The sequence below is a fragment of the Sphaerodactylus townsendi genome, linkage group LG09 (assembly GCF_021028975.2).
Source record: "Sphaerodactylus townsendi isolate TG3544 linkage group LG09, MPM_Stown_v2.3, whole genome shotgun sequence".
NCBI classification, from domain to species: Eukaryota; Metazoa; Chordata; class Lepidosauria; order Squamata; family Sphaerodactylidae; genus Sphaerodactylus; species Sphaerodactylus townsendi.
In genome coordinates this window covers 96,026,582-96,048,136 of record NC_059433.1, presented here as the reverse complement: position 1 = coordinate 96,048,136, position 21,555 = coordinate 96,026,582, and positions in this window count along the sequence as shown.

The window sequence follows — 21,555 nt, the reverse complement described above, 5'->3', positions numbered from 1 at the left end:
TAGAACTGCACTGCAAGACTGTATATGTGTTTGGTGTGTGTGTTTGTGTTAGCACTCACATTAAAGAAAGAATATTTAGAGATGGGGGGGGGGGTGTTTTTTAACAGATGCTTGGGCCAGACATATATTTAATATCCAAGAATGTTGGAGGTCAAGTAAAGGTAAAGTAAGACCTTGAGATGTTTATTGTATATGATAGGAGCACAAATAAACTTTAAGATACCAAGCTGCCTACCATCTGGAACTTCACTAAAAGTTTAAAAGGAGCTTCTTAAAAATTTAAATACATGCATGGAAAATGTTGTACCCCATTGGACTGTGGTTCAAGCTTCCCCAGTCCCCCCAATGTGCCCCCCAAGGATTACATAAAAACCAGGGAAGGTTGGGGATAAACATGATTGACAGACAATTTTTATGTGCAAGTTGGGCAGCCTCACCAGTTTCAGTGTTACTTAGTGTTTAGTTCAAACGCTGTCTTGCACAATTTTGTGCCTGCATAGTTGCCACTGGTAAAACTGGCTACAGTGAATAGGTTACATTTGCCATTTTTGCTTTGCACCTTGCACATCCTCCTGTGCTCACACAGTCCACAAACTGAATCTCCTCAATCACTGGAAAAGGCATTTATCCTGCAGGGTCATGGTCAGGTCAGTAAAATGACTTGAACTTGAAATCACTCATCATTTACCCCCTCTTTTCACCTGCACCCTGTATGCTTTACAAGGCCTATACTAGGCATATTGCATGATTTTTTTCACCTGCATCTATGATCATGGCACACACAGAGACTTGATTGCAAGAGTTGAGAATTAGAACTCCATTGTGTGACTGGCTGAGGGTCAGCTAGATTCAGAAATTTCAGTTGGGACCAAATATTGCAGCCAGATTGTTACCTGAATAGGTAGTCTGCCTTTTAATAATTAATTAGGGAGAATTAGAGGATAGAAGGTGGCTTAGCAAGACACAGACAACAGTGGGCTTTTCCACCAATGTATACCAGGATCCTTCCATAAGATTTTTTTTTATTAATCCCTAAAAGCAATTCAACAGCAACCAAATATCCTTAAGAGACAAGCCCAGAAATAACAAAGACAACTATGACTAAAGAAAGGGGGGGTTACTGAAAAGGAGGATATGTTACCTTCCAGATGATATGTTTACCTGTCCAGGAGACCAAGCAGCAGGGAGCAATGCATGACCAGCACGTACTGAGGAGATAAGGATGGCATTCGGTGCACAGATAAAACCGCCACTCACAGGAGTATAGTTTTACTTCCTAGTTTATAGGGCAACATATATTGTGAGCAATGATGATGAGCGTGACTTATGAGAACAATGTGTTGATGAGATTATAAGAGTGTAATGCATATTCCCAGAGACTTCTGAATGGTAGTCTCAGGTCTTAACAAAAAGACACTTTAAGCAGCTGTGTGTGAATTAGGCTTGGTGAGGTGCTAAACCTGAATCACCAAAAAAAACGTTAAAAAGCCATATTAGCTTTTCTCAAATTTTTCTTTTACTGAAAAAAACAGGAGTGTTTTTAAAAAGGTGAATAACATAGCCTGCAGGGCTTGAACAGCATTGGTGGAGGAAGGGTTGAGCAGATCCTGCTTCTGGCACTGAGCTAGCTCAACGCCATGAGCAGGAACTATCCCTGCTGGTGCAATTCAAGCCCTGTAGGTCCAGAAAAACATCAGCCGGGAAAAGATTGGCCAGCACCGCATGCAGATCTATCCTCCCCCAGTGCTTTTCAAGCCCTGCGAGGGTTGGAAAATATTGGCAGGGGAAAGGTTGGCAAGATCCTGCATGTGGTACTGAGCATGTGGTACTGCATGTGGGATCCAGCCCCTGCTGGTGCTTTTCAAGTCCTGTGGGGCCCAAAAAGCATTGGTAGAGGAAGGGTGGCCAGATGCATGCAGGTTCTGCCCCCGGCCAATGCTTTGTAAACTGTCTAAGGTTTGGAAGGCTCTGGCAGGGGCAGTTCTCTCCCCTTCCTGCTGTTTCCTAAGCCCCCAAAGTTTTGGGAAATGGTGGGGTGAGAATTGAAAAAATTGAGGTATCATATTTATTTGACTTTTTCCAAAAAATTCTGGATTAAAAAACCCAAACCCAAAATTTACCAATATTTTTTATCAGTGCTCATGCCTAGTGTGAATCTAGTTCCCTCGATAATGGTTTCAAGGTGAGGAAAACACTGATGGCCTTCTGCAAAGGTATGTTAATATTTCTATTCAGGAGATATTTTCAGAGTGGAAAGATGACATCAGTTCTGATGAGATTAGTAGTGCCTGGCAGAATTCCCATTGTCTTACAGTTTGCATCCCATTAAGGGTGCGGGAAGACATGACAAGGTTAGTGTTTGGGTAAGCTATCCTCAGATGCCAGCTGTCTTCACTGTGTCTCCACTGGAGCCATGCAGAACCAAACATATGCCATGTCAACATGAAATAACATAGAGTCCACTCCACCTATGGCATAACCCTCCCCAAACAGTCCCCAACAGGCCCACAATGAGTGGCGCCCTTGTGCCACCTTCCTTTGGCCGCTGCCCAAGTCAGCTGCCTTGGGCTGCTGGTGGAACTCCTGTTGTAGCTGCCAGACCCCACCCCCTGCAGGTGTTTCCAATGGGGTGAGTGGAGAAGGACTCTCACTCCTTCCCATGTGCAACAGGCGGCATCTAACCAGGTCGACTTCTGCTTGGCTGGCTGGCAGGCAAACCAACAGGGAGGCTCTGTCCCAGAGAGGGCTGAACAAGCTGGCCTGTTTGAACAAGCTGAATGAATCCTGGTTGATCCCATATTATTCCTGGTTCTGTTTGAAACACAGTACCAACATACACATCTTGTATGAAAGGGTGCTGACAAACATTCTGGAATTCATGATATGAAGACCAGGGGAAAAAACCTCTGATAAACCTTGTGTATGTTATGAATAAAAGCCTATGGCTTTTTATTTTACTTTTAGCTGCTTTGTCTTCCAAAAATCTGCTTGAGAAATACTTCCTGATACACTGTGTTCAGGAACCAATTCCCCTTTGCACAGTACTTTCTTTAGATTTGAAGGCTACAAAGAACCTCAGATAGCAGATGAAGAGAAGAGTCCCTTAGACTATGGAGAGCTGATGCTGGGACAAACTGTCCATTTAACTTACAGGGAAATTTCCCAGTAAGTCACTGACCTAGAGGGCCACTGGTGGCCAGAGGCAAGCATAACCAAGTTCTAGCAACTCAGCCAGAGCATCAGGGGCCACTCGTCTCAGACCCTCCATCAGCAATGAAAACTGGGTATCTGTTCACCAATTAACATTTTCACACTGCTGCCAGCTTTTAGGGAGGAGCAATGGGCTTATTTATTTATTTATTTATTTATTTATTTATTTATTTATTTATTTATTTATTTATTTATTTATTTATTTATTTCACCACTCTCCCCCCACCCCTTTACATGGGTTTTCATCATAAGTTCTCGTAACATCACAAATTAAAATATTGTACAATAACACACGTACAATGATTAATTCTGGCACATTTAAATAACATAAAATCCAGCAAGGATGGTATGAACCAGTTGAACTCATTCACATTTTAGTTTATCTTAACATCAGAGAAAGGCAAGGGGAGAGGGACAGGAAAGGGAAAGATCACATCTGTCTTATAGAGACCCCTGATAGGCATTTCTAGGCAAGAGAGGTTTAGAGGTGGTTTGCCATTGCCTGCCTCTGAGTCACAACCCTGGTATATCTTGGAGGTCTCCCATGCAAATATTTGCAAGAGTCAACCCTGCTTAGGCTTCTGAAATCTGACGAGATCAGGCTAGCCTCGGCTAGCCAGGTCAGGGCTGTCAAGCACATGACAGCTATTATTTGTGTTCCTTGTGTTCCTACATTCTACATATGCAGTAGGTTTTCTGCCACTGATCTATGGTCCTTCCCTCAGTTTTTTAATACCACTCATCCTTTCTCTTTCCTTCTGAGATCTGAGTCCATGTGATGCCACTGTGTTCCCTCCAATGGGTGGAATTCCTTTCCCCTTGCTTGAATGTCATTATTGCATTCATCCCTGAACTTCTGCTTTAACTTGATTTCTGCTGAATAGGTTATCATTTTTTTTTATTCTAGGGAATGATGTAACTGAGTATTGATGGATACTAGAAAAACTGGACTTGCAAAACTGGACTCGCAAACCTAACGTCTGGAATGGGCATTGTGTTCCCAGAACAAACATTATTGCAAGAACATTACGAAGTACACTAGGGAAATCAACTTGAAATTGTGAAGCTCTTTGAGGACATGACAGCTTTGAAGATGTTGGCAGGAATATATCTTTTTGGGTCATTCCTAGATCAAGTATTGTTGTAAAGATGTTTTTGTCATACTATATAAAGGATCCTGCTCACCTTCTGACTTTTGTTACAATTATTAAGTAGTTGCATTGCACCTTTCCAGTGTATGACATGTTCTATTGCTGTCCGTCATTAAGCACTGCAAAGGTAGAGACGGCTAAAAAATATTTGTTATTTGCTTAAAACTGCCCTGTGATTTTAAGCTTCAACTGGAAAAAAACAGCCTGTGTATTCTCTCTTCACCAGGCTCCCACCTGATGGGACAGCCTACCTGAGGAGTTCAGCAAGGCTCCTACACTCTGTCATCCCTATTCCATTTATAAAGAACCCTCCCAAACACTTCTGTTCTACACACATCTGTCCTTCCACAGAAAGGGTAAAGCCTAAGTGTTTGGGAGGGTGCTTTATAAAGGGAATCAGATTTCAGTTTATGGCACTGCTTATTGTGTGCACAGTCTTGTTTCACTGCATTGTGTTCTTTCGGTACCCTGGTTTTTGAATGCTTTATAGAATGTCTATCTTGTTTATTTGCAGTTTTCTATTTGTATGATCCAGTTGTGTTCCATTGTTTATTGCATGTTTTATACTCTTTTGTTGCATTGACTGTATATTTTGTAATCCTCTCCAAGTCTCAGTGAGAAAGGCAGACTATCAGTAAAGTAAGTAAAATAAGTTTAATACCATCAGGCTGCTTTTTGATTTGTCATTTGGTTAACTTTTAAGAAGGTTGTTTAATTGTGGGTTCCATGACCTTGGGCAGACACTTTATTAGCTCCAGAACCCTGGAACTGCCTTAGCACCCATGCAACATTATGCTAGCAGAGAGCAGGCATTTCAGGGAGATTTAGAGAAAAGTTGTATCAAGCTTTGTTCTCTTGCCTTCATAGCATTATATTATAGCTGCTGGAGAATAATCCCTTGATTACACCACACCCAGCAAAACAGAGGATGGGAATAGCCTACCCTTTATAAATGGAGAGTGTTTTTCCATTCTTAATGTTGGCTACTCACTCTGTGTAATGAAGACAAACTAACTGATACAAATGTAGATCTGTGTGAACATTCACAAATCTGCCTTCCTTTCTTCCTAAACAGCATTAAAATATGGGGATACTGTTGGTGTGTTTCCCCCAAATCCATGTTAAGATAAACAAATATGACGCTGACAATGTTTTTCTATATCCATCCTCAAATAAGACGGTCATTCAGCTTTTTCAGACTGCACTGAAGGCGTTAATCCAGATAATATAATCAGACTGTGACCTGGCCTTTCCTATGAATAACAATTGATTTCAAGTAGACCCTTTCTGTATTCCTTTTCTGGGGGTGGGGGGAGAAACTTTTCTCTGTCTGGCTTGGGAGCTGCATCTGTCTTACTCTCTATTTTGTCCAGCAACCTTGAAATGAGAAGCTAATTTCAATCGCAAACTTGACCTTTAATGCTATTGAGCTTTATCTTTGCTCATACCTTTTTCCCTTTAACCTTCCAAGACACAAAAGTCATCTGAAACCCATATGGAGCGTTAAATCCTAAATATTTTCTAAGCAGCTCTGATCTCCTTGCCACATTAGAGTTGTAAATTAGGGGTCTCCTATGATGCTGAAACCAGCCTTCCATGTCACAGTTTTCTTCACTGAATGAGGCAAGAACCGGTCAGTAAATATATATGGTCAACCTCAGGCTTCCTCCCTGGGACTTCACATGTATTTTTAACTGCCTTCAATTGTTAATGTATTTCTCAAATGAGATGCATCACCTTGAAGAATGGCTTTTTGCCCTCTGGGAATACGCCAAACAAGTATTTCATTCACTATGATAATCAGTTCTACCTCCAGCAACATATGAAACCCAAATTTAATAGGCAGCAGTGATTAGGTGCTAAGACAGAGGGCCATCATTGTCCACTGTAAATAATAATAATAGCAACTGAAGCAGCAAGAACGCTGGAGAGTCCTGAAAAATAAGGCAGGTTTTGTGTCTAGAACTCATTAAGAAAAATAATGACATACCCTTCAATAGATACAATAAATATATGTGTTTGTTTTCTTATTACTGAGAAAGAATTTATTCTAGAATATGAATTTTCTTGGAGAAACGCTCTGTCGTTACGATTTTCTGTGTAAAACAACTTGGGTAATTTAAAAAGAGGAAAAGCAAAGATTTCAGTTATTTGGGGGATGTATCTGTATTAAATATTACACAACGCTGAAAGGTTTATAATTGTGGACTACGAAATTGTTGCACTATCACAAGGATTCTTCTCAAAGGCAACGGTCTGTTTCAAAAAGAAAGAAAACAACAGAGAATAATAGAGAACATTCCAGGAAACGGGAGGGAGGGGAAATTAACCCAAAATGTAAGCCCTTAAATCAGCAGCTTGGGTCGTGGACAGTAAATGATACAGTGGTTCCACTTTCTTGGAACTGAGAAGCAAGAGAAAATGAAGAAGGATGCCAGTGACAGGGCAAGGATGATGGGAGCAGGCTAGCATTATGAATGATATGTTAAGTGATTGGCTCAGATGGAATCATGGGATTGCTGCTTTTTACGGAGGCTGATTTTCATCTATATTGTTTGCCTTTTCCCTGGCAACTCTTAATATATGCAGGATGCATTTACGTGCACACGGGCAATATATAAAACTACAGATGTATATTTACATTGCACCTTATATGGCATACATATTTATATAGGCACAGAAATCACCTTATCCCTATTAAACACCCTTTACACTTTATACAGGCATCTGATCAACATAATTTACTGACGTGAGCTATAAAGATTTTTTCTATATTGCTCCTGTATCCTTCTGCTTCCTATACCAGGGGGAGTAAAGATGGTTTTATTTGCTACTGGCTTACTTGTTTTGATTCCCTCAGAGTCAGTGAGAATATATATATAAACTGTTGCTGTTTAGCAATAAGAAAATAGGATGATTTTAAACCAAATGATTACCTTTTTTGCTTAAGGTATGATATGAGATCTCATATATGCCTTGTGGATTCTCTGTTACAAAATAGGAGGCATTACTGAGTTCATTTTAGCCTGGCTGCTTCTTTAGTAGCAAGCCAGGTAAGCTAATTCAAAATACTAATAAGATAGCTGGGAAACACATGGATAGAATTAAATCTAATACTAATACTTGATTTTCCCAGATTTTTCACAATTGCATGCAAGGGAGGAGAGGGAGGGAGGGGGCCTGGCATCTGGACATGACCCACCCACCCTAGCCGAGAGAGGGGGAGGGGTGGCATGCAAAGGAAGAGGAGTAAGGGAGGGGAGAGAGTGAGATGCAGGGGAGGGGAGGGAGAGGGCCTGAAAAGGCCAAAGGAAGCCCTTCCTTAATTATTTCACAATTGCAATTTCTCCCCTATGGAAGTCCTTGACCGATGTCCAGCACCAACTCACAACATTTAACTCTTTACTTGATTGCTCCCCTTCTGGAGGTCATAGTCTACCATAAAGGTTCCCATCCTCCATACAAAGTCCACTGCAATGATTAAACACCATGCAAGGATAACAGCAGTGGTCTTGCATATTTCCCCTCTATTCAGTAAGGTTTGTACCAGTGAGTTTCCCCACACTTTGATTCCAGGAATCCAGCTTCAGACATGCAATATAAATTGCTGGAATAAGTAAGGAGCAGAAGTTTTGGCCTGGATCTGAGAATATACACAAGCATCTAAATTGGGTTACCATAGTATGCACTTTTTAGTTAAGACATTTCATGTGTACTTCTGTATTTTTTAAAAAAAATTAATCTCAGGATACATATGATTATAGAAGTTTGTTATAAATTATTTCTTTCATTGAAAAAGTGGAATTTATATTCCCCCAAAAAAGGGTAAACATGTAATTATGACTGCCAATAAAAAGGATATTACTACCAGGCAAGTCATCATATGAATCAGTATTTTAAAGAATGATTCCAATTAGTGGCCGAAACTTTACTTTCTAGATTAGGTCACTGTTGATGTGGCTAATTTCTTGTGGCTATGCTAGCTTTCCAATTTTGTTGTTTTGCCTCATCTTCGCCAATTGCTTGTGGGGAAATATAATGAATTCTTTTTTCATAAAAAATAAATATTGATAATTAAACTAATGAAGCAATATTTGGGGAGGGGAGGGCTGGATGTAGAATTGACCCAGGTGCTCGTTATTAAACTTTTTAATATATTTTTGGCAGAATGAGGAACATCAGTGGCCAAGATAATTAGCATGCCTTCTAAATAAATGATATATAATTAGAGACTTGTTAGTAGTAGGAGAACCTACAAATTTCATTTGCCATGATATAGCCCAGCAGGCATTTTAGAGTGAAAAGGGCGACTGCGAATCCCCAGTATACCACTCAGATCACCCCCTGAGGGGAAGTGCAAGTCACATTCAAATCAAATGTTTTCCTATCAAATGTTCTACTAATGGCTTTCCTATGAGACCCAAGCCTGTCACTCAGCTACAACCTATTTAGACATGTTAAAACAGAATTTGTTGTTTATTTGTATTTCATTGAAGTGAGTTTGTTTGCTCATATTGAATTTGTATCCAAACCCCAGGTTGTCAATACCACTTAGCTAGATCTGCGGGTTTGTTGTGTGTTTTTCTCTGCATGGAATCCACATAGGAAAAAGGTGCTGTTCATGTTGGCCTCAGTCCTCACACAGATCTGAAAACAGTATATTAATGAAGGGTTGAAAACAACAAATTATATTGCTGTAAGAGAAACCTATTTCTGATACCACAGGCTTTCCTGGATTTAATATACAGGAGCAAATAAATAAATAAACAGCGAATGCCAAGGCAAGATCATTCCAGGGACGAACTAAATTATAAGAGGGGTCAAAAAAAATTAGGTGAGTTTATTGAAATGCTTCAAACCTGTTTCACATCCCCACCCCAAACAGTGGCATTCTCCTCAGCTGCGTTGCAGTTTTCTGGGAAAGATGTTTCTTGAAAACACTCTGCTCCCTTTTCCAACTTAGCAGTATTCTCGTGCTTAAGACTAATTCTGTGCATTAAACCTTCCATAAAAACAAGTACTAAGTGTTATGTTTGATATGCACTTCAAAAGCCTAAAAGGCCAAAGAAAGCCCTTCCTTAATTATTGAAGAAATGTCTGTAAAGGAAACATGAGCAAATAGCATCCGTGCTTTCATCCCCAGTAACCTTTTATTGTCCTTTTCTTCAGATAGCCAAGTCAGTATATTTAATAAAGAAAGAAGCAACCATCAAAGAAGGCAGGGGTCTAATAAATGGTCCTGATTAAAGGCCCTGACAGGGTATGAACTTTGCATAAATTTTCTTATGGTGTCAGGCTAAGATACTGATTGAAAACCCATTAACATAATCACGCATTTAGAAGAAATGCTGTAACGTATCAAAAACATTTCCTTTTGTGTTATAATTTTAAGGACATTAAAATGCAAATGGTAATAAGGAGCTGTGTTCTAGTGATGTTCTGAAAGCTTGATTATCCACATACAGAGAACAAAATGAAAAATCCTTTTTTAAGGTATCACAGCTACAGAATTTCAGAAGATTCAGCCTATGTTGATATCCAGAAATGCTTTCATCTTTTCCTAGGGCAGAATGTCTCTTGTATTGCTGAGAGTGGAAAAAAATCCAGCAGGTATATTTTGTATAAATGGCAGCATTAAAACGTCATGTTTTGGATATTATTTTTTCTTAAAAACATGAGGTGCCAAACCGGTGAGTCCATGAGTCGATAGCAACTAATATCAGATACATTCATTTATAGACTGCGGAGAAATCAAAACATTACGCTATCTTGCTTTTATTAAAATATGTGTTGTGAGTAACAGATTTACTATAGAGTCACAGCAGTAATTTCTCTAATGCTATTTTTTTAAACAATAAAAAGGAACACTATCCGCTCCCACACAAATAGCCATAATTATGTAAAGAATGACTGCCTCAGACTGATAACTTTCAATATGCTTTCATCTAACACTCTGGTGTAAGAGGCCAGAAAGGTCAACAGTAATTCATAACTGCTATAAAATTGTGTAGCATCGCAGGGCTTCTGGAGGATGCTGACATTATCCTGCTTCTTCGACTGGTTTGTATATGCAAATTTTTGATAGGAAGTGCACTGCTTGTGCCATATCACATGCAGCGCATCAATCAGCCAGTAGAATACATCCGAGTATTTTCATTATGCCTAGTTATTTACTGCATCAGAAGAAATTACCCTGGCAAGCCAAGCGGCCTTCTCTGCGTAGCATGATATGACCAACCAGGTTTCAGCTCAGGAGTCTTGTAAACATTGCAGGATTAATCTCACAATCACCATCATCAATCTTTCCTAGTCCTGCCTGGGTGCAACTGCAGAGACTGGTAACCAGGCAATGTAGATTTAAATTTAACCCTGAACATCAAGAACTGCATGTCAGATTTGGACATACTATTTCAAAGAGAGCTAACCCCCCCTCCCCAATTTCTCTTGAAATGATAAAAAGATAATATTTTTATATCTCAAAAATCAGGCATATTTTTTGTCTTGTCTTTGATGTACGGCCATGAGGTGAGAAATCTCATACAGACATACGTCCCAGAACAGAAAGGACTCATTCTAAAATGATGTCCTGCAGATTTATGGCTATGAACAATGGTTGTGGGAGTTGCAGAAATGACTGAGAGCTGCCAGAGAACAGAAAGACAACAATGCCACATTTTATTCATTGGTTTAGATTTGCACAACTATTTGTGTGCAGAAGGATCTCCGTTTGTTAGAATTGTAACATTTGCAAAGTTTACAGACAAAGGCCAATTGGCTGCATTTGCAAGCCAAGGATTTCTACCTCCTTGGTATATCCTATTAATGGAAGCCACTGCTGCTTAGCCCAAAGTTGCACTGCATATATATATGTACACAATCTGCCAGCTTGTATACAAAGCAGATTTCAAAAGAGTGACAGACTCTTGGCCTCAACTGTCATGTGGATACTCTGGCACTGGTCAGCACCAAATAGAAGTTCTTGAGGGGAGGTTGTCCACAAATCTACCCTTCTCTTAAAAAAACAAAGAAATATCCTGGTTTGGCTCATATGACATGTTAAAAGGACAACTTGATGTTCCTTTGCTAAAACAGAAAAGAAAGGTTCAATCAGCACCTCCCTTCTGTGAATGAGGAGTAGGAAGGGCAGGCTTCCTTGAAAAATAAGCTGTCTATATAAGCATTTTATCATTTTATGTTTAACTATGTGCACCATATAATGCATCTGGTTGAAGCAAAGTGAAAGATAACAGGCGTTGGGTTTTGAAAGGCAGGTGAAAAAAGCAATGATAATGATCATTTTTGATAGTGAAGAAACAATAAATATATAATGAGAAGAGCTTGTATAAAGGCTACATGGACATATAATTTCAACTTGGACTCCACCCCCCACCCTCCTGTCCAAAAGCACTTTCTGCTGCATATTATATATCTCAGTCCCTGTGTGTGTGTTTGTTGGAGTGTAGGGTTTTTGCTTGTATGAACGTATTCTTTCTTATAGAAAGTCGGTGTAATTTTTAGACCTCTAGATTTATATTCATCCTGAGTAGAAATACCCAGTGCATGTGTTTGGGGCCTTTTTATTATTGAATCAACACTACAATTTGCCAACTGTGAGCTCTCTGCAATATAAAGCCCTAAGCAACAATATTTGATGTCATCAGAATATCCCATATGTGAAATAGAATGAACGGGCACCGTTAAATCACAGAGTAACTGTGCCTTACAGTTTCTGTGGAAGTGAAGTAGCAGCCTACTCTGAGGTTACTACTGATCTTGAATCTAGAGTTAAAGAATGTATATGTAAACCAAAGCCCCACAATCTGCCCACACAGTTAAGAGTATTGGATTTGGATATGAAGAAGTCAAGTTCAGAAATCTGCTTGACTATGAAACTTAATCCGTGGCAGAAAAAACAGCCTGATCTCTCTGACCATGTGGCTGGAGGGACAAATGACCTCCTTTACTCTAGAAGTGCTGAAATTGAGAAACAAGATAGAGGGAAAGGGGTGATCACAGAAATTGAACCCACAAAAACATAGTTCAAAAGAAAAACTGTGCCCTTGGTCCAGCTATATACGCTGGACTTTCTTAGCTCTGATAGGGCCTATTGGGAGAAGCAGCTGAAGGTTTGGGGTCAGCACTTGTAGTTTATTTAAATGTATTAGACCCAACCACCATGTATATTTGTTCCAATGTTGTAATGAATGGAAATATTTGAGCAAACCTCTGAACTTCTGGAACTGTTTGAGAGTACTAGAGGTCTGTTGCCAGTAAACAGTTACTTAACTGGAGTGCAGGACCTCAATCAAAATACATGTTGCAGGATGCACCATTCCCTCCAATATTAAGGAATACCCAACATACCCCATGGTGTTTGTGACAGTCTTGTATGCTGTATGATCTCTACTTGTATGGAGATCATACAGTGCACTGTGGAGTTCCTCCATGCAGTCTGGAACCACTGGATCATCTGCAAACTTAGTTTTCTCCACAGGAAGTCTAGTGGGGAGGGGTTTATGGAAGTTCCAGAATAAAACAATGAAAAAGCTAAGACATTCAGACATTATCTAAAGATAATCAGTTATGTCATCTGATTCTGGATGGAAGAAAATGATTACTTGTTTTCTTGATCTCTGTATGAAAAAAATTATTACTTCATTGATTCATTAATGTTGATATCTGGACTCCCTTTGGATCAGCATGGTCTCGCAAAGAAAATGTCAAAGGGCAGCTCTCAGCAAGGCTCTCTGTTTGATAAAAACAATAGACTGGCCTGAATGAAACTCTCACTTCATGCTATTTCAAGTGGCAATTATGCTTAACTCCGAGAGTAATGAGGTACAGGCTGGTTCATTAATTTATGCAATGAGGTATGAGAATTTCAAACTAGTAGCAAACCACATATCGTGTTGAAAATGGTATGGGCTTGGGTAGAATGTTCGATGAAACATACACTCTATGGATAAATTTGCTTTTGCAAGGGGACTTCTAGTAGTGACCATCATTTCTTTGTCAGGAAACAAATACAGGCAAGCTCAGAACAATCATGCAAAGGTAATAAATTTAAACTATTACTATTGAGTATGACAAAGCCAATGTTCTGTTTATCAATGTGGTTTCAGAGGAACAGAATTAAATGCATAGCCTTTATACAAAGCTGCCAAGATGGCTGATGACATCAGTGAAATTAGAAATAAGCCACCTGAAGACAAAATACCCAAATGCCTATGGCTGTCATTCTTGGGCCCCTTCCACACATGCAGAATAAAGCACTTTCAAACCACTTTCAATGAACTTTGCAGGTGGATTTTACTGTGCGAAATAGCAAAATTTCAAACAATTGTGAAAATGGATTGAAAGTGCATTATTCTGCATGTGCGGAAGGGGCCTTGCTTCACTGCTGTTTCAACTTTACTCTAGCATAGACTTTGATGGAAATAGAAGGATGTAACACTGCTTAGGATGCTACAGCAAGACTATTATAGCTTAATGTGCACATCATACTATGAGTTCCAGACATGAAATTTCCAGACATGGAATTCATAGTATCTCAGATAGGTTGGTATTATATGCCCTTAAAATTCATGCTCTCATTTTTGGAACTTAACCTTTTATTTTTCCCCAATATGTTAGGATACACTAATAAAATGTTTAACAATAATTGTTTAGGATGATAGATTATCCAATGGCTTAGTTTGTGTCCTGTTCACAGATAGCAATTGTGGGACATGAACATCAGTGGACTGTTCATGGACATCCAAACAACCTGAGCATTCCCAACTGAGAGGAAAAAATGATTATACATGTGTAATTACATGCTACAGTGTTACAGCTACTGGCACCTCTTCTACATCTGGCACTGGAATGGTTTTCCAATTTGTTACTCATTCTTGAAAGTGGAAGAACACTGTATATTTTGTGTTAAGGTTTATTCCTTGGGTTTCTCTTTGTGCATCCTTGTCCTTATGGAATGGGAACGGCCATGCTTATGAACCATCATATCCTTTATGCAGTTGTCTATAAATAACGGACAACATAATTGTGGTGGCTGTACAACCCCGTATCTTCAACTCTTGTGAAATGGCCTTTTTCTACACATACAAACCATTGTTTATGTTTTCACAGAAGTGTTGTATGAGAAAGGAATCTAAATCCAATTAAAATCCAATAAATAATGTTGATTGAAATAAATCATACTGGTATAAAAACCCTGAGAGATACATCTTTACTTTTCCTCTAAACTTTGCCTAAATTACTAAGGTATGCTTGTATTACAACAGCAAACATGAATAGGTCACTTTTACAGCCAGGTAAAATATGGTGTTGGTAAATCAGATATTTCCTTACCATGCTCAAAAGGGATAGTGACCGGCACTGTAGTAAGTGTTATGTAAAGTGCCAAAGTTATTTATGTTCTTGGCTGGTCAATTTATTCTTTTTTAGACTTCTCTGCACTTTAAGGTACCCAAAAATGAAACAACACAGTAGATTATAATGTAAATTATAAACAAATATATGTAACTTCACAGATGTGTTATATATGCTATATTTTGTTTACATAAAATTTGCCCTAGATCCAGGTCATACATATCAGCTGGTGATAGTTTTGTGTTGCAACAAATATGGAGATGTTACCCCTCCTCCAGTGGTGGGATTCAAAAATTTTAGTAGCAGGTTCCAATGGTGGTGGGATTCAAACAGTGGCATAGCACCAATGGGACTGGGCGGGACACGACGGGGGCATGGCCAGGAATTCCGGGGGCGGGGCATTCCTGAGAGGGGCTGTGGCAAGGACGCAGGGCGCGCAAGACCCAGGTGCAGTTCCCCTTCACCCCGCCTCTCAATTCAAATAATGACTGTTTAAAGTACTAAAAAAGCAATATACCGAAAGGTAGTGTATTATTTCTTTTTAATATAATTATATTGATTGATTTTAAATAATAACATAAGTAATGTTAGCCTTGCCCCAAAATATATTATTTCAGAATATTTTCCTGTTAAACTACATTGGCAGAAGCCATCTCTCATATTTTTGTGTATGTGGCAGAGTGTCCACTTGGCAGCAAGCCACAGACAAACAGCTTACTTTACAAAATCCAATCAAGGGGATCAGTTACTCCAGCATAACTTGGAGGTCTCATTTTGTTTGTGGGCATGATCTTGATTACCACACCTTGCTAAGATACTGTAAGACAAAAGAATATGGAAAGACACCTTGGTATCAGATGTTGCATTTCACTGTCTCTCCTAGAAAATATGTCAGCAACAGATGGTTGCTTCTTTGCATTTCCTCCACCTATTGTTATGACTTTCCTAAACTCTGTCCTAATCAAACTTTCCTAAACTCTGTCCTAATCAAATATCTCAGCCAAATTTGAATAACCTGGGCAGTGTCTCTACAGAGTCAATCTGCATGAAGCCTTACAGCGCTTCCCTTTTAGCATAACAAGCAATTGTCCCTATTGTCCCGGGACTTAGTAATAGATGAGCTTATTAATTAGCTCAGCACCCCAAACCCAGCACAGATGTGGAGAAACGAAACTTAATGCGATTGGTCCCTTTTCCCGCCAAGAGAACAATCTACCTTATAAAAGCCTGGTTCACCTGCAACACCTTGCTCATTGCTAACTTGAACCTCCCTTGGTCCTGTTGGTAGTCACGATATATCGTCTTCTACTGGGTTTTTGTGCTGGCGTGGAATCCCTGCCTTCTACTACTCCGTGTGCTCCTTAAGATCGTTAGGTAATGTATCACCCTGCTGCTTCCCAACTCCCTCTCTATCCTCCCACCTACTTTTCCATCCTTTCTATATATTAGGAACTTGTATATATGTGCTCTTATGCCTTGCTGTATGTATGCTTTTGAAACCAAATTTATATAAGCATTTTAAAACTCAATTTGGACTCTTCGTATTACTCTGCGGAACGCTCCTTGCTATCCATTCCCCATATACCCGTATCCATTAGTCTAAAATATCCCCTCCTAACAACCTCTCACATTGCCAAGCCGAGTATTTTTCCCATTGCCATTTTAAGATACTTGTGTTCTGTTACACTCTTAGCAGCTGGTGGAGATTCCTCAGAAATAAGTTCACAACCCCTGATAAGCTAGTTAACAGTAAGGAGAGAAACCAAAAACTGTTTACAATTGTTAACATATTACAAACATATCTAATTGTCTAACTCTCTCAACCCCACCCCCAACTAAAACATCCTATATTGCCTCCCTCCTTCCCATATTTCCCTCCCTCCCTACTTTCTACTTCCCCTTCAGATTCCTATAACTACTCTACCTATTCCACTTGAAAGAAAACTAACAGAGGGAGAGATCCAAAATCCTTAATCTAAAAGAGTAGTTTAAACTCCTCTCTTTCCAATATAAATTTCAAGGGGAAAAAAGAAAATGAAAAATCTTTACCTATAATACTTTCCCAACCTTTATAACAATGAACAAAAAAAATAGAATTACTATATATTGTATTATTTCATACAGTTCATACACACGTGGGGGGTGTCATGGAAGCAGGGGGGCCTCGGGGGCCCTGGGGGCGATTTTGCATCCCCCACTTGACGAGATTTGTTGTACACAGGGACAGAGATTACCCCCTTGTCCCTAGTGGAGTTAATCATTAATAACCGGTTCTCCGAACTGAGAAAATTTTAGTAACTGGTTCTACCGAATAGGCGCAACTAGGCTGCATCCCATTTCTGCCCTCCTCTCCATCACATTAATGACACTTACAAGCTAGATTCACACAAACACAACATTGTGTAGAAATGACTTTGCCATTCCTTTTCCTTAAAGAAAACATTTGTATGACCCAGTGACTGTATGAACCACTAGTTCTCTACTGATATTACCTATATGGTAGAGGAAAGGAATACCTGCACTACTCCCCTGTAGGGATGACAGGCCACAAGTCAGCATCTCCAGGACCTTTCTGGGTTGGTGAGGTGCTAGGAGACGCACCATGAGAATGCATTTTTGGTTCTGACTGAACTTTCAGCTTTACTGCCTTGTAAACTAAGATTACAAATAGAACAAACCACAGTTTTGAGTCCTAGTTTACAGGAAGAACTAAAGCTACAGACTACTGATTTGGATAGCTAGGAATTAATTCACTCCGTTTAGGCAGAGGAAGACAGATTATACAGGCAGTCCCAAAGCATTCTCTAGGCTAATTTGTATAGCACCATTTCGTATCAAGCTACTATGGTAGGACTCTGGGACAGAGGGGTGTGTGTGTGTGTGTGTGTGTGTGTGTGTGTGTGTGTGTGTGTGTGTGTGTGTGTGTGTGTGTGTGTGAATCTGCTGCATTTCTCCCTTTTTGTTGCTCCTTTGTTTTATAATTGACTTTGGATTGACAATCAGCTATCTCTGATTCCCAATTGAGGCAGAGGTCTTAGAAGTTTTAACTCAGATAAAGTTCCGTTGTGTGAGATTGCACTGGCTACTACACCACTTCATGTTGGTGTGTGTATAAGAGCACAACTTTTGCATCACTCCAGTGATTGATCCTGTTCCAGGGAGTGGCCAATAAGTTGTCCTTAGAAGGCACAGAGACCAATGCCCCCAAACACCTGGTATTTAGACTATTCAGCCTCTGAGGCTCAGAGTCAAAGTGCCCAAATTATGCCCTTTAATAAAAGGACACCTAGCCTATCCTAAATCCACAGAAGCTTTCCATGCACATATTCTCTCTGTTAGATATCTCCTATTTTTAAAGAAACAAAAAACACTGAAAACCAATGTTAGCCAGTCAGCTAAGCAATTATATAGTCTGCCAACATGCTTCATCCAAAGGTAAAAGCACATATTTTCTTTCGTTCCAGAGGATGACACTTCTTGCTGTCTCAGATCAGCTCTCTCTTTGTGCTTCAGTCACATCATCCTGCATGTTACCTGGCTTGTTCTCTTCTGCATGCTTGAAGTAGTACTGGCAGTGCCTGATGGGAAGGGGACTGAGCAGCAGGAAAGAACAAGCAAACCATTGAAGGCAAGAAAAATGCAGCATTATATTGTGCAACATACATATACACCACCCCAGGAGGAATGTTTGAGGTTGCTTCGTTGTCATGTTCCAGCATGACACATTGCTAGGATTATTCCAGGTAAGTCACCCCTGAATAAACCAACTTCACTCACACACAGGACAGTAGCTACAGGGGGCATACAGGGGCAATGCCCTCTTGGAAATATGCCATGCCCCTCTCTGAATTTCCAGCTTCCATATTTGAAGAAGTGACTAGTCGTTTTATTTTGTTGTAGAGCTATATGTGACAATGTGCAGGGACTTTGTGTCTGTACTGCCTCTGAAGGAGTGTAAGAAGTGAACTTGCAAGTGGACCAGAGCTGAATCAGTTAACTCTTGCTAAGTGAACTTTTTTCCTACTGCTCTGCTGTATAATCTTGTCTCCATGCACTTCTTATTTTATCTTACTTGTTTCTCTCTTCTTGAATGACTTCAGTGATGAATGAGAACTAGGGTTGCCAGTTCTTTCTATGGGGGGGAGGCTTCCTGATGATTGCAGCTGTTGTCCAGAGCCACTCAAGGAGAGAAATTTAAAAAAACAATAGTGTCCTCTGTGCCAGTTTGTCGCTTCTGAGTACAGTCCAAAATTACATTGGTACCTCTAGGAATAACAAGAAATTCTGTGGTTTAACTCTATGGATTTCCTCATTGTCACTTCTGAGTTGTACCCAAAAGTAACATAGAGTGATTCCACACAGTATGTTTATGATTAGTTGCACTCATTCATTTATAACGAATACAACTCGTTATAAATATGCTGTACGGAATCACTCATAGTGATGCTGATGTCACTCTCCCAACTCTCTCACCAGTTGCCAGGCCTGGCCAGAAGTAGCCTGTTTGGCAACTCTAGTGAGAACAATAGACAGAAAACTGTCTATTGTAAAATTTATTTAATTTGAGAGGTATCTCCCCTGTTTTCGGTGTGTTATATGCCACAGTAACAGGTGGAGTGTTGGGATAGGAAAAAAGAAATGAATACCTGGTTTCACTCATATCTGTTTTTCATCATTAGTTAAAAGTCACCCACCAACAACTTGCTTTTGTGGTGCCAATAGTTGCCAGCCATGCACTGGCAAATTTTGAAAGAGTTTTGGATGGTTCCTAGGGAATGATACATGCTAGAGCCGTGGTGGCGAACCTTTGGCACTCCAGATGTTATGGACTACAATTCCCATCAGCCCCTGCCAGCATGGCCAATTGTAGGGGCTGATGGGAATTGTAGTCCAGAACATCTGGAGTGCCAAACGTTCACCACCACTGTGCTAGAGGATGTGGAATGCTGTCTGGAGATCTTTCACTATGACAACTGATCTCCAGATGACAGAGATCAATTCCCCTGTTAAATGGCTGCTTTGGAAGGTGGACTTCGTGGCATTATATACCAGTGAGGCAGAGGCATAGCTGGGCCAAACTGTGCCTGGTGCACATTCTATATTTTCCGCTCCCCATGCCCCCCCATGGCACGGCACCCCCTCTTTCCCTCTTCCCACGCTTACCTTAGTTTCTTTTCTTTTTCTAGAACTTTTTCAGGCTGCAAAAGGACTGTTCACTGTAAAAATGGCCTGATGGGAACTATGGCCGTTTATGCACGGCCTCCAGTCGCCCCCACGCCGGCGAGAGTTTCGCCGGCGTGGGGGCGGGAGCCTGCTCGCACGGAAGCGTGCGAGCAGGCGAGGGGGAGGCCGGCAGAAGGCAGGCGGCTCCGCACGGAGCCGCCTGTTCCCCCTCCCCCCTCCCACTTACCGTGTCCTTCTCGTCGCCTGCGGGGTGTCACAGCCCCGCCCACGCTGCCCTCCGACCCCTGGAGGTCGGAGGACAGTGTGGGCGGGGCTGCGACGCCCCGCAGACGACGAGGAGGACACGGTAAGTGGGAGGGGGGAGGGGGAACAGCGTCTTCCCTGCGGCGCGGTTCGCACCGCGCCGCAGGGAAGACGCTCCCTCCCCAACAACAACCCTTTAAAGGGTTGTTGTTTAGGGCGGCCTGAGGCCGCCCTGCGGGGAGGGAAGCGCATTCAGGTCGCGGCGCCTGTGCGAACGGCGGCCTGGGGGCGGCGTTTTTACCGCCCCCAGGCCGTCGTATTTGGGCCGTGCAGAAACGGCCTATACTTCCCAGGAGACCTTGTGAGCCCCAAAGTCTATTGAGAACTGTAGTTCCTCATGCCGTTTTTACTGCGAACAGGCCTTTTGCAGCCTGAAAAAGTTCTAGAACAGGGGTAGGGAACCTGCGGCTCTCCAGATGTTCAGGAACTACAATTCCCATCAGCCTCTGTCAGCATGACAGAGGCTGATGGGAATTGTAGTTCCTGAACATCTGGAGAGCCGCAGGTTCCCTACCCCTGTTCTAGAAAAATGAAAGGAACTAAGGTAAGTGTGGAAAGAGGGGGTGGGGGTGCCATGAGGGGAGGGGGAAAGGGGAGGGGCCTGGGGTGCTTTTATGTGCCCCCAGGCGTGCTCCCAGTGCATGGCACACACACCCACCCCCTTGTAGCTCCGAGACTGCAGTGAAGTTGCTCCCCTCCCCAGGGTCCACTCTTAAAATCTCCAGGTGTTTCCCAACCCAGAGTTAGAAACCTACTCTAGAAATTTTCTCAATACCTATGGTAAAGATTATAGAGATAGAGGAAATTCCTAGAGCATCACCATCAGTACTGTCTCCTCAATTTTTCTTCCATTCCTCAAATGGGCAGCTGTTTGCCCACTGTAGGCAGGCAAATGGCAAACCTACACAAAGATCATTAATAGGTTGTCAACCTCCAAGCAGGGCCTAGAGGTCTCCCAGATTTACAACTGATCTATAAAATACATAAATCCCTTAGATTTATCCCTTAGAGAAAATGGCTGTTTTGGAGGGTGGACTGCATGGTACTATCCTCTACAGAAGTCCAAGTTCCAAAACCTGCTCTCCCCATGTCCCACCATTAAATCGCCAGGAATTTCTCAAGTCACAGTTGACAATTCAAGTCAACACAACTTTGTGTGTTTGTGTGTGCTGTTCATCTTTGTTAGTAGATAGTAGACACTATAGATATGGGAACAGTGCAGAGTTAACAGAACCCCAAAATTAATTATAGAAAGGAAGTATATCTTTGAAGTAGAGGAATGCCAGGACTAGATGTAGTAACTTTGATGCTAGGCCTAAATCTTTTCAAGGTACTGGGG